This window comes from Heterocephalus glaber, unplaced genomic scaffold (assembly GCF_053883595.1).
Source record: "Heterocephalus glaber isolate CG9 unplaced genomic scaffold, H.glaber_assembly_v1.0 deba00001531, whole genome shotgun sequence".
Taxonomy (NCBI): domain Eukaryota; kingdom Metazoa; phylum Chordata; class Mammalia; order Rodentia; family Bathyergidae; genus Heterocephalus; species Heterocephalus glaber.
Genome location: NW_028258329.1, coordinates 2817087 through 2830090, shown reverse-complemented (window position 1 = coordinate 2830090; position 13004 = coordinate 2817087).

The following is a 13004-nucleotide window of genomic DNA, read 5'->3' as shown; positions in this document are numbered from 1 at the left end:
CTTTTGATGCTGTTGTGAAAGGAAATATTTCCCTCATTTTTCTCTCAGTGAATCTATGAATTGTGTAGAGGAAGGCTATTGATTTTTGAGTGTTTTACCTTGTATTCAGCTACTATATTGAATCTGTCAATCAAGTCTAGAAGTCTTTTGCCAGAGTTTTTTGGGGTCTTGTATGTACAAATATCATATCATCGGCAAATAATGGCAGTTTAACTTCTTTTTTTCCTATCTTCATTCCTTCTATTTCTTTCTCTTGTCTAATTGCTGTGGCTAATGCTTCCAGAACTATATTGAACAAGAGTGGTGATAGTGGATATCCTTGTTTTGTTTGCAATTTTAGCATGCAGGTTTTCCGTTTTTGACCATTTAGTATGATGTTAGCTGTTGGTTTTGCATAGGTAGCCTTTATCATTTTGAGATTAAACAACCTTCCAATTTTCTGCAGGGTTTTCAACCATGAGTGTGTGTTGGATTTCACTGAATGCTTTTTCTGCATTTATTGTGGTCATATGGTTTTTGTCCTTGACTCTGTTAATATACAGTATTCTATTTCTTGATTTATGGATGTTGAACCATCCTTGCATCCCTGGGAAAAATCCAACTTGGTCAGGATGTATGATCTTCTTGATGAGCCTCTGTATTTTGTTTGCCCGTATCCTCTTGGAGATTTTTCCATCTATGTTCATTAGGGAGATTGGCCTGTAGTCCTCTTTTTCAGTTGGTTCTTTCTCTGCCTTTGGAATCAATGGAACATCTGCTTCCAGGAATGAATTTGGATGTATTTCTTCCCTTTCAATTTCATTGAAGAGTTTAAATAGGAGTGGTGATAGTTCTTCTCTAAACATCTTGTAGGATTCAGCAGTGTAGCCATCAGGATGTGGGCTTTTCTTTGTTGGTAAATTTTTAATTACATTTTCAATTTCACTGATTGTAATTGGTGTGTTTAGGATTTTTATATCTTCTTCATTCAACTTTGCTGATCAATATATATCTATGAATCTGTCCATTTCTACAGTGGTTTCAATTTTATTAGAGTACAGGTTTTCAAAGTAGGTATTGATAATCCTCTGGATTTCTTCTGGATCTGTTTTGACCTCACCTTTTTCGTTCCTACTTGTATGGATTTGAGCCTTATCTTTCCTTTTCTCCTATAAGCTTATCTAAAGGTTTATTGGTTTTGTTTATTCCTTTAAAAAACCTCCTCTTTGATTCATTGATTATTTATATCTTTCTCTGCGTCTCCATTGCATTGATTTCCGCTCTGATCTTTATAATTTTCCTCCCTTGTCTGAGCTTTAGGTTTGTCTTGCCCTACTTTTTCTAGGAGCTTCAGATTGAGCAATAGGTTGTTCATTTGAACTTGCTCTGTTTTCCTAGTGTGGGCATCCAGTGCTGTGACTTTTCTTCATAGTACTGCTTTTATTGTGTCCCATAGATTCCCATGTGTTGTACTGGCATTTTCTTTTAATTGTAGAAACTGTCTAATTTATTCTAAGTTTCTTCTGTGACCAATTTTTGTTTCAGGAGAGGGTTATTCAATTTCCATGTTTTTGTGGAATGCTTACCATTTCTTTTGCTATTGTTTTGCAGTTTCATTGCACTACAGTCTGATAATACACATGAGATAACTGCAATTCCTTTGCATTTACTTAAACATGTTCTGTGAGTGAACATGCAGTCTATTTTTGAGAATGTCCTGTGTGCAGTTGAAAACAATATATATTCTAATTTTGCGGAGTGGAACACTCTCTGGACATCTATCAAGTCCATTTTTTCAAAAGCTTGGTTCAGTTCTAGTATTTCATTGTTGATTTTTGTGTCTAGATGATCTGTCTCCTTGTGACAGTTGGGCATTGATGTCCCCCACTACAATTGTATTAGTGCTTATTTGGGTTTTCATGTCCCTTAATATTTGTTTTGTATAGTTGGGGGCATTAGTATTTGGTGCATATATATGTATGATTATCATCTCTTCCTCTTGGATTGTTCCCTTTACAAAGATGTAGTGACCTTCTTTGTCTCTCCTAATTAGTTTTGGTTTGAAATCTACTATGTCTGCAAATAAGATAGCTACCCCCACTTTTTTCTGGGCTCCTGTCACATGGAAAACTGTTTTCTAGCCTTTCACTTTAAGTCTATTAATTTCTTTGTGAAGTAGTTGTGTTTCTTGTATGCAGCATATTGTTGGATTTTGCTTCTTAATCCAGTGTGCTGTTCTATGTCTTTTGATTGGTGAATTGAGGCCATTAAAATTGATGCTCATAACTGATATGTATTTACTTATCATTGACATGTTATTTTCCTCTTGGTGGCTCTTTTATGTTTTATTTTTTCCCCCTCTCCCTTTAATCTCTTGCCTTGCCTGGTGGATTTGCTCTGTTGGGCCTCATGGAGCTGTGACCTTCATTGCGTTTTTCTGAGACAATGTTTAAAATTGTTTAAAATTGCTCAGAATGCTGCTTTGGTATTCAAGAAGTTTCTCAGTTGTTCTTTGTCATGCAAGTATTTTATTTCTCCATCGATTTTGAAAAATAGTTTTACAGGATACATCAATCTAGCTTGGAGGTTGTTTTCTTCTAGGGCTTGAAATAGTCCTCTCCAGGATCTCCTTCACTTGAGGGTTTGTGTTGAAAAGTCTACTGTGATTCTGATGGGCTTTCCTTTGCCTGTGTTTTGTTTCTTTTCTCTAACTGCTTGTATTATTTTGTTCTTGTGTTTCCCTTATCTTTATTATTATATGTCTAGATGTAGATTATTTTATGGTCAAGGCTAGTTAGAATCCTATATCCCTCACTTATTTGTATGTCAAATTTTTTCTCTGTTTATGAAGTTTTCAGTCATTGCTTTTGTGAACAGTTTTTTATATCATTTGTACTTTCTCCTGCTTTTTCATGGATTCATATCCATCTTATATTGCTGTTTGTATCATCTAGGAGCTGCTGGATCTATTTCTCATGGTCCCTTATTATTTTTAAGGGATCACTCTTTTCATGGTCACTGACCACCTACCTGTCTTCTATATCTGACATTCTGTCTTCACATTGACTCATTCTGCTAGATATCTGTTTGAATCTGTTTCATGGATTGCATTTCTTTCCTGTGCTGGGCCTTTGTGGCTTCCGTCATTGTCCTGAGCTAATCTATTTTTTAAAAATGGCTTTCTGTTCTAAAGAGTTTAGTCTTGCCTTTAATTCTGCTCACCATCTATGTGGTTATCTGGGAAATCATTTCTGTTTAGCCTTTTTCTAGAGCCTCAGTTGTCTCTTTTATTACTTGCTGTGCTCAACTGTTAGTTAAGGGTGTCCAGGGGGTTGATTTTGAGATTTGTCCACCTTGTTTTTCCCTAGAATTTGCCTTTAGTGAGCTGGATGTCTGGATTTGTGTCTTGGTTAAGCATCTTGTCTTTTTTATTTTTGTTGTTATTACTGGATTGGGGTTAATTCCTTGGTTGATAGTTTGATATTGATTTTTGTAAGTTTCTTTGTTGCTTGTGTATAGAAACCTTATGGAATGACTGGTTCTCAGAGTTGTCTTCCAGATATAGCTGGTCTTTAGGTTTTCAGTCTTTAATAATGTGGAATCAACCTCATTTTCATTATACCAGGAAGGACAACTGCTGAGATCAGTCACAACACCTGAGCCCAATTGATACAAAGAGCAACAGCAATAGCATCAGGCACAGCTGAGAAAATGACAATTTGTGATAGTTATTAATCTATCACATTTATCCATGTGAATTAAATCAAAATCAAGGTCCAGCCCAAAATATGTTTATAGTGAGTAAACTCTTCAATATAACGAATTTACCCTTTTAGATGGGGACATAGAAGTAGTTGGGGAAAGACTGATTGATCAGTAGAAGAATAGGGAAAGGTTAGAAGGGAGGCAAATGGACACTGGAAGGCCATGCAAACTCTAGGAAACTGTTGAAGACAAGAGAAAAATACAGAATGAAAGAACAAAGACAAGAACAGAACAACCTAACAGCAATCCGGAATCTAGAAGCTGTATTCATTTTCCTTTGAAGCTAATGACAATCAAGAGAAGGAATAAAGAAGAAGAAAATAAAAAGAAAGAATTCCTACAAGTCATGGCAGGAACAGAAAAAAAAGGTAGATGAAGAACAATGTGTGCATGAGAGATAGCGCAAGTGAGAGAGAAAGAAAAGAAAAAAATTAGAAAATTTGAAGTGTAGAAAAAAATAGTAATTAAAAATTAAAAATAAGAAAAGAATAATGTTCAACATACAAAAAAATGAAGGTCCTCCTTCAGGGTGTGTCTCTGCTGTCAAAATAGACAACATGGGCAGCAGTGTGCAGATCTATGTCAATGAGTCTCAGCAAGCCAGCAGCAGACCCCTGAGATTCAGGCTGATTTCTGGTTGCAAGGCCCAAGTTGAGCTCCCTGACCTCCTGCAGGGTTGAACTCTGCAAGGGTCTACTCCAGGTTCCAACTGCCCTCCCCCTGAAGATATTCCAGGTTCCGATTGCAGGCAATGATCCCTCCAACTTACCAACTACAGTGGTCTTGTGTGCCTTTATTGCTGCGATCCCTTTCACTTTTCCAGGGGGCTTCAATTTTCATCAAGGAGCCTGAGAGGGGCCCTCTTTCTGTCATTCACTTCTGCTCTATCTTCTCGAGCCCAGGGCAATGGCCTTTATGATCCCCTGTGTCTCTAGGTTGTGGATTCAGGTGTTGGTATGGCCCAGCTGCAACAGCCTGGTGGAGGTGGGGCTGGCTTGGCTTTTCTACTTTTCTTTGCTCAAGAGGTAGTTCTACCAGCAGCCCGGGCAGCTGAGATTGGCTCCTCTGTTCCATTACATTAGGTTTTGATGCAAGCGATTATCATTCATAAATCCTAATCTTTCAGCTGGGTCCAATATCTATTTGGTTTGGGAGTTGCCTCCTTCTGGAAAGGACTTTCTTTGACATGCAAAGAGAGGGAAGTGGATATTTGATGAACACCCAGGTGAGTAACAATGCCATGACTTCCTCTCATCCTGCTTCCTTCTGGGCACTGGCACACCACACAGCTGCTGTTAGTCATGATCATCTGACAGAGTTCCATCTGTGGCAATACAGGAATAAATGAAGCAATCCTCTAGCAGAGCTGCTCCAGTAGATGTCTGACAACCTCCATGCTGTCACTTTCTGTGACAGGTGAGTGGCATGGATCCTGAGCACCAAGAGGACAGCTGAGTCATGAGAGAGTGAGGGTCTCAGTCCTAGAGAAGTGCATGCAGCAGAGCTCCTGGTATCTGCTCCCCTTTCCCATGGAGAATTTAAATCATTGATTATGACATTCAGGCTGATCATCTCCAGTCTGAAAATATAAAGTCCAAGATGTTCCCAAATTTGAAACTTTTTAAACTCCAATGTGACATCAAAAGTGAAAAATTCATATCTGACTTCTTGTACTGTGTTTGAGTAAAAATGCAGGTACCCTAGAAATATTGCATAAAATGACCTTCAGCCTATGTTTTTAAGATGGATGTGAAACATAAATGAATTTTGTATTAGTTCCTATCCTCAAGATGTGTTGCTATGTATAGGAAAATATTCCAAAATCTGAGAAACACTTTTAGTACCTAACCCTTTAATTAAGTATATTCAACAGATAATATTAGTTTCTATCATGTATTAAATATAACTACTTATGAGATTTTGGAGCTTTTTTGATTGTGCCTATTTTCAGTTACTCAGAGTATCTATGAAGGACCACATCTCTGAGGGCATGGTGTTTGATTTGAAACCTCATGGATTTAAAGAAGCCATTGATGTAGATAAGTAGGAACCAATCCTTGTAGTCAGAAAACAACACCCACAAGGTTATCTTGGGGAGAATTAGCTAAGAAACCAAAAAAAAAAAATAGTGGCGTGGCTGGTTTCTAGTGAATGCGGAAGAAAGTGGTAGAAGATGAAGTTCAGCAGGAGGTGGAGACTGGACTCTGTGGAAACTGATGAAGCATTTACAGCTCACTCTGACTGTGAGGGAACTTCACTGAAGGGCTTTGAGCATGTAAATGCATAATCTTTTGAGATATATGTTTTTGTTTTTGTTTGGTTTTGGTTTTTTGAGACAGGGTCTCACTGTTAGTTCAGGCTGGCGTTGAACTCACTATGTAGCCCTGGGTGGCCTCAAACTCATGGCAATTCTCCTGCCTCGGCCTCCCAAGTGCTAGGATTACAGGCATATGCCACAACACCTGGCCACAAAACATAAGGTTTTAAAAGATAAATTGGGATTCTCATTGTAGAAAGGATTATGAGGCTCCATAGGGGAAAATGAGGGATCAAATTTTTAAAATAGTGGTATTCCAGGTGAAAAATACTAGTAACTTGGACAAGATTATTGCAGTGGAATGAGAAAAGAAGATAAGTCCCAGGAAATCCCTATGTGAATCAAATCCAGGAAAAGCATATAGATTATACATTTATCTAATAATGAGTGGATCGAGTAACCTGAATCTGAAAATCCTGAATCTTATATGCTGCAAAATCCAATACATTTTGAATGCTGACACAATACTACAATAGGAAAGACCATATACTATACGGTTTCATGCACAAAATTATTAAAAATACTGTATAAAATTATCTTTAGGATATTAGAATAAGGTGTATATGAAATAAAATTGAATTTTGTAGACTATGGAACACATCCTAGATATCTCATTATGCATATGAAAAATATTTGAACTCTAAAAAATTCTGAAATCCTAAATACTCTTGCTCTCAAGCATTGGAATAAGAGATCTTCAACTCTTAGTCCAATATATAGATTAAGGAAGAATACACCTATGGACTATGTTATGCTTTCAGGACATTTGTGAAAACTCTGCACAATTTTAAATGTTTCAGACTTCTCAGCATAAACTACAATGAAGCTAACAATCTTTACAAGAATTGAAAATTAGGGCAGGGGATTTAGTTCAGTGGTTCCACTGCCTGTCTTGCAAGCAAAAGGTCCGAATTCTATTCCTGGTACAAAAAAAAAGAATTAGAAATTCAAAAAGCTCCTGGTTTACCTACTAACCACCAGAGGGCCCAATACAGAATTTATGGCCTTAGGTGAGCTGAGGCTGATTTTTCCCCTTCATTTTATGGGTGCATTTTTAGATAGATAGATAGATAGATAGATAGATAGATAGATAGATAGATAGATAACATTTATCTTAGGGAGTTTGTACCTGTACATGATGTATCTTACTTCTTTTTTCCCCATTTCTCTCCTCTCCCTTTAACTCCTCTTCCCTCCTTATTTACAAAAGTTTGTTTCCCTTTTCCCCTCCTATTTTATCCCCCCCACACCCATTTTCCTTTCCATTTGAATTTTTTCTTCCCATTTCTCAATGTCTATTATAAATTTTGGTCCACATTTACACCTTTAGTTTCTCACACCAGAGAAACAATGTAATATTTAAACACGTGTCTGATTTATTTCACCTAAGAGTGTGGTCTCAAGATGTATCCTTTTACCTATATATGTCTCAAGTTTATCTTTCTTTATGGCAGAGTGGTATTTCCATTGTATAAAAATACCACATCTTTATCTGTTCATCCATCGATAGGCATTTGGGCTATCTTCAAGATTTAGCTATTACAAATTGTGCTGCTATGAATGGAGTGTGCATATATTGCTGTGGTATGATCCTTTTAATTCTTTCAGGAAGATACCAAGAAGGAGAGTAGATGGGTCAAGTGGAACCTCTACTCCTAGTTTTTTGAGGAATCTCAGCACTGATTTCCACAGTGGCTGCACCAGTCTGCTCTCCCAAAAACACTGGAGAAGCATTCCTTCTTCCCCTCAGCCCCACCAGCATTTGTTCTTGGTTGATATTTTTGATAGCAGCCATTCTTTCTAGAGTGAGGTGGAATCTCAGCATTAAATTTCTCTCAAATGACCAATGTTGTTGAACATTTTTTCATGTTTATTTGCCATTTCTACTTCTTCATCTGAGAAATATCTATTCCCTTCAAATGCTCATTTTTGGATTGGGTCTTTAAATTTGGGAGATCTGATCTTTTTTAGTTCTTTATGTATTATAGATGTTAGCTCTTGTCTGAGGAATATCTGGCAAAAAAATATTTTTTGTACTGGGGTTTGAACTCAGGACTGTGTGCTTTCAAGTCAGGCTGTGGAACCACTAAGCTAAATCCTCAGCCCTGGCAAAAAATTTTGCCAATCTGTGGGTTCTCTTTTCACTCTGTTGGTAGTTTCTTTTGCTGTGCAGAAGTTCTTTAATAAGATGAGATCCCGTTTGTTGATTCTTTGTAATATTTCCTGAGGGATCAGGGTTTTGTTCATAGTCTTTGCCTACACCTATGTCTTCAAGAGTTCTACCTATTCTATCTTCCAGTAGATTTAGGGTTTCTGTTTTAATATTTAGGCCTTTGATCCATTTTGACTTTTAATTTAGTGCATGGTAAGAGATGTAGTTCTAGGTTTAAAGTTTGACATGTGAAAAGCCAGTTTTTCCAGCACCATTTATTAAAGAAGTTATCTTTCTTCCAGTGAAAATGTTTCTTCCCTTTGTTAAAGCTAAGGTGGTTGATTCTTCTCACCTGTGTCCTCTGGCCACACTGCTAACCTTCCCCTATCCTTTTTTCCATCTGTCCCTCCCTCCCCAACCCCTTCTAACTCCCTATCCCAAAGGGTAAAGTTGTTATATTGAAGAGTTTATTCACTATATGTTGGGTTGGTCCTCAATCTTGATTTAATTCACACAGCTAAAGGTGATAGATTAATAACTACCACAAAATGTCATTTTCAAAGACGTACTTGATGCAATAGTGTTGCTGATTGTATCACTTGGGCTAAGGTGTTGTTATTGATCTAGTCAATGAACCTTCCTAGTATAAGGAAAATGAGATAGCCTTAGAGTCATTAGAGACTCAAAACTTAAAGACCAGCTATACCTGGAAGACACCTCTGAGAAGCAATCATTCCATAAGGGTTCTAATTACAAGCAACAAAGGTACCTACAATAAGCAATTTCAAACTATCAACCCAGGAGTTAAGCCAAGGACAGTACCAAAAACAAAAATGAGAAGACATTTAAGCAAGGCACAAACTCAGACTTTCACCCCACCAAGAGTAAATCCTGGGGGAAATGAGATGGAAAAGTCCCATAACCAACCACCTGGATACCCTGAACTGATAGTGCAGGAAGTAACAAAACAGACGAATGAGGCTCTAGAAAAATTCAAAGCAGAAATAATCTCCCAGATATCTACAGAGATGGTGAGCAGACTGAAAGACATGGTTAGAGCATCTAGAACACAAGCAGATAAAAAAAATAGATGAGCTAAGAAACATGCTGGAAGCCATGAATACCCAGCATAAGAAAGAAATGGAAACCATGATCGCCCAACATAAGAAAGAAATGGAATCCATAAAACAGATTCAAACAGATATTCAGGAGATCAAAAACTCCATTGAAAGTATCCCCAGCAGATTAAGGGAATCTGAAGATAGAATATCAGATATAGAAGACAGGATCGCGGTTAGAGACCATGAAAATAGAGATTTCTTAAAAATAGTAAGGGGCCACGAGAAATCAATCCAACAACTGCTAGACGATGCAAAGAAGAATAACATAAGACTGATAGGAGTCCATGAAAAAACAGGAGAAAACACAACTGACATGAAAAAACTGTTCACAGAAGTAATAGTGGAAAACTTCCCAGACAGAGGTAGAGAACTGGACATACAGATAAGTGAGGCATATGGAACTCCAACTAGCCATGATCAAAAAAGAATGTACACATAGACATATAATAGTCAAGATCCCAGAAACCCAACAGAAAAACAAAATCCTACAAGCAGTTAGAGAAAAGAAACAAATCACCTACAAAGAAAAGCCCATCAGAATCACAGCAGACTTCTCAACACAAACCCTCAAATCAAGGAGAGCCTGGAGTGAAGTATTTCAAGCCCTAAAGAAAATAACTTCCAACTAGACTGTTGTGTTCTGCAAAGTTATCTTGCAAAATTGATGGGGAAATTAGATATTTCCACGACAAAGAACATCTGAGAAATTTCATGAACACCAAACCAGCACTACAAGCAATTCTAAACAATATCCTAGAAAAAAGCAATGAAGGCCACAACTCCTTGAGGCTCAACAGAGGGAAGCCACCGGGCAAGGTAAGACACTAAAGGGAAAGGGAGGAAAATAAGAAATAAAAGAGCCAACAAAAGTAAAACATCATATCAAGGATAAATCAATATCTATCAATTATAACCCTCAATATTAATGGCCTCAATTCACCACTCAAAAGAAATAGACTGGCAGAATGGATTAAAAAGGAAAATGCAACGATATGCTGTATACAAGAAAAACACCTAACTCAAAAAGAAACTCATAGACTGAAAGTAAAAGGATGGAAAACAGTTCTGCACACCACAGGAACCCAGAAGAAAGCAGAGGTAGCAATCTTATTTGCAGACAAAGTAGATTTCAAACCAAAACTAATTAAGAGAGACAAAGATGGTCACTACATTCTTGTGAAGGGAACAATCCAAGAGGAAGAGATGACAATACTAAATATATATGCACCAAATACAAATGCCTCAACTATGCAAAACAAATATTAATAGACATAAAAAACCAAATAAACACTAACACAGTTGTAGTGGGGGACCTCAATACCCCACTATCGCAAATAGACAGATCACCTAGACAAAAAGTTAACAAGGAAATTCTAGAACTGAACCAAGCTATTGAACAAATGGGCTTAATAGATATTTACAGAGTGTTCCACCCCACAAATTTGGAATACACATTCTTTTTAGTTGCACATGGGTCATTCTCCAGAATAGACCACATACTAGCTCATAGGACATGTCTAAGTAAATGTAAAAGAATTGAAGTTACCCCCTGTATATTATCAGACCATAGTGCAATAAAATTGGAGATCAATAACGTAAGAAACTGCAAAACCCCAACAAACACATGGAAACTGAATAACACCCTCTTGAACAATCAATAGGTCACAGAAGTAATTAAAGAAGAAATTAAACAGTTTCTACAAGTAAATGAAAATGCCAGTACAACACACAGGAATCTATGGGACACAATGAAAGCAGTTCTATGTGGGAAATTCATAGCAGTGAATGCCCCTACTAGGAAAATAGAGAAAACTCAGATAAATAACCTAATGCAGAACCTCAAGCTCCTAGAAAAAGAAGAGGATAACGAATCCAAAGCTCATACAAGAGAGGAAATTATAAAGATCAGGGCAGAAATCAATGTAATGGAGACTAAGAGAACAACACAAAAAAAATCAATGAATCAAAGAGTTGGTTTCTTGAAAGAATAAATAAAATCGATAAACCTTTAGCCAACCTTATCAAAAAAAGGAAAGAAAAGGCACAAATACATGCAATTAAGAATGAAAAAGGTGAAGTCACAACAGATCCAACAGAAATTCAGATGATTACCAATACCTACTTCAAGAACCTCTACTCCAATAAAATGGAAAACACAAAAGAAATGGGCAGGTTCCTAGAAACATACAAATTGCCAAAGTTAAATGAAGAAGATATAGAAATTATAAACACCCCAATTACAATAAGTAAAATTGAAAATGTAATAAAATATTTACCAACAAAGAAAAGCCCAGGTCAGGATGGCTTCACTGCTGAATTTTACAAAACATTTAAAGAAGAACTAACACCATTACTCTTTAAACTCATCAAGAAAATTGAAAGGGAAGCAATACTTCCAAATTCATTCCTGGAAGCAAGTGTTACTTTGATTCCCAAACCAGGGAAAGACCCAACCCAAAAAGAGAACTACAGGCCAATCACCATAATGAACATAGATGCAAAAATCCTCAACAAGATACTGGCAAACAGAATACAGAGGGTCATCAAGAAGATTATACATGCTGACCAAGTCAGATTTATCCCAGGGATGCAAGCATGGTTCAACATTCATACATCAATAAATGTAATACACCATATTAACAGAGTCAAGGACAAAAACCATGTGATCATCTCAATAGGTGCAGAAAAAGCATTTGACAAAATCCAGCACCCATTCATCATAAAAACCCTACAGAAAATTGGAATAGAAGGTCTTTACCTTAACCTGATCAAGGCTATCTATGAAAAACCAACAGCCAACATCATACTAAATGGTCAAAAACTGAAAACTTTCACAACAAAATGAAGAAGAAGACAAGGATGCCCACTATCACCACTTCTGTTCAATATCGTTCAGGAAACATTAGCCACAGCAATTAGAAAAGAGAAAGAAATAAAAGGAATAAAGATAGGAAAAGAAGAAATTAAACTGTCATAATTTGCTGATGATATGATACTTTACATAGAAGATCCAAAAAACTCTGCCAGAAGACTTCTAGACCTAACTGACAGATTCAGTAGAGTAGCTGGATACAAGGTCAACACTCAAAAAACAATAGCCCTCTGTACACAAATAACAGACTCACTGAGAGAGAAATTAAGGAAACAATTCCTTTTACAATAGCATCCAAAAAAATGAAATATCTAGGAATCAATCTAACAAAGGAAGCAAAAGACCTCTACACTGAAAACTACAGCACTCTGAAAAAAGAGATCGAAGAGGATACCAGAAAATGGAAAGACATCCCTTGCTCCTGGGTAGGAAGAACCAATATAGTGAAAATGGCCATACTTCCAAAACTACTCTATAGATTCAATGCAATGCCAATTGAAATTCCAACAATGTACTTCACAGAACTAGAGAAAACAATCCAAAAATTCATTTGGAACCATAGGAGACCTAGAATAGCTAAAGTAATTCTAAGCAACAGAGACATGGCTGGGGGTATCACAATCCCCAACTTGAAACTATACTACAAAGCTACTGTGATAAAATCAGCATGGGTCTGAGAAAGGAACAGACCTGAGGATCAGTGGAATAGATTAGAAGATGCAGAAACAACTCCAGACATGCTCAGCCACCTCATCTTTGACAAAGGAGCCAACCACCATCACTGGAGGAAAGATAGCC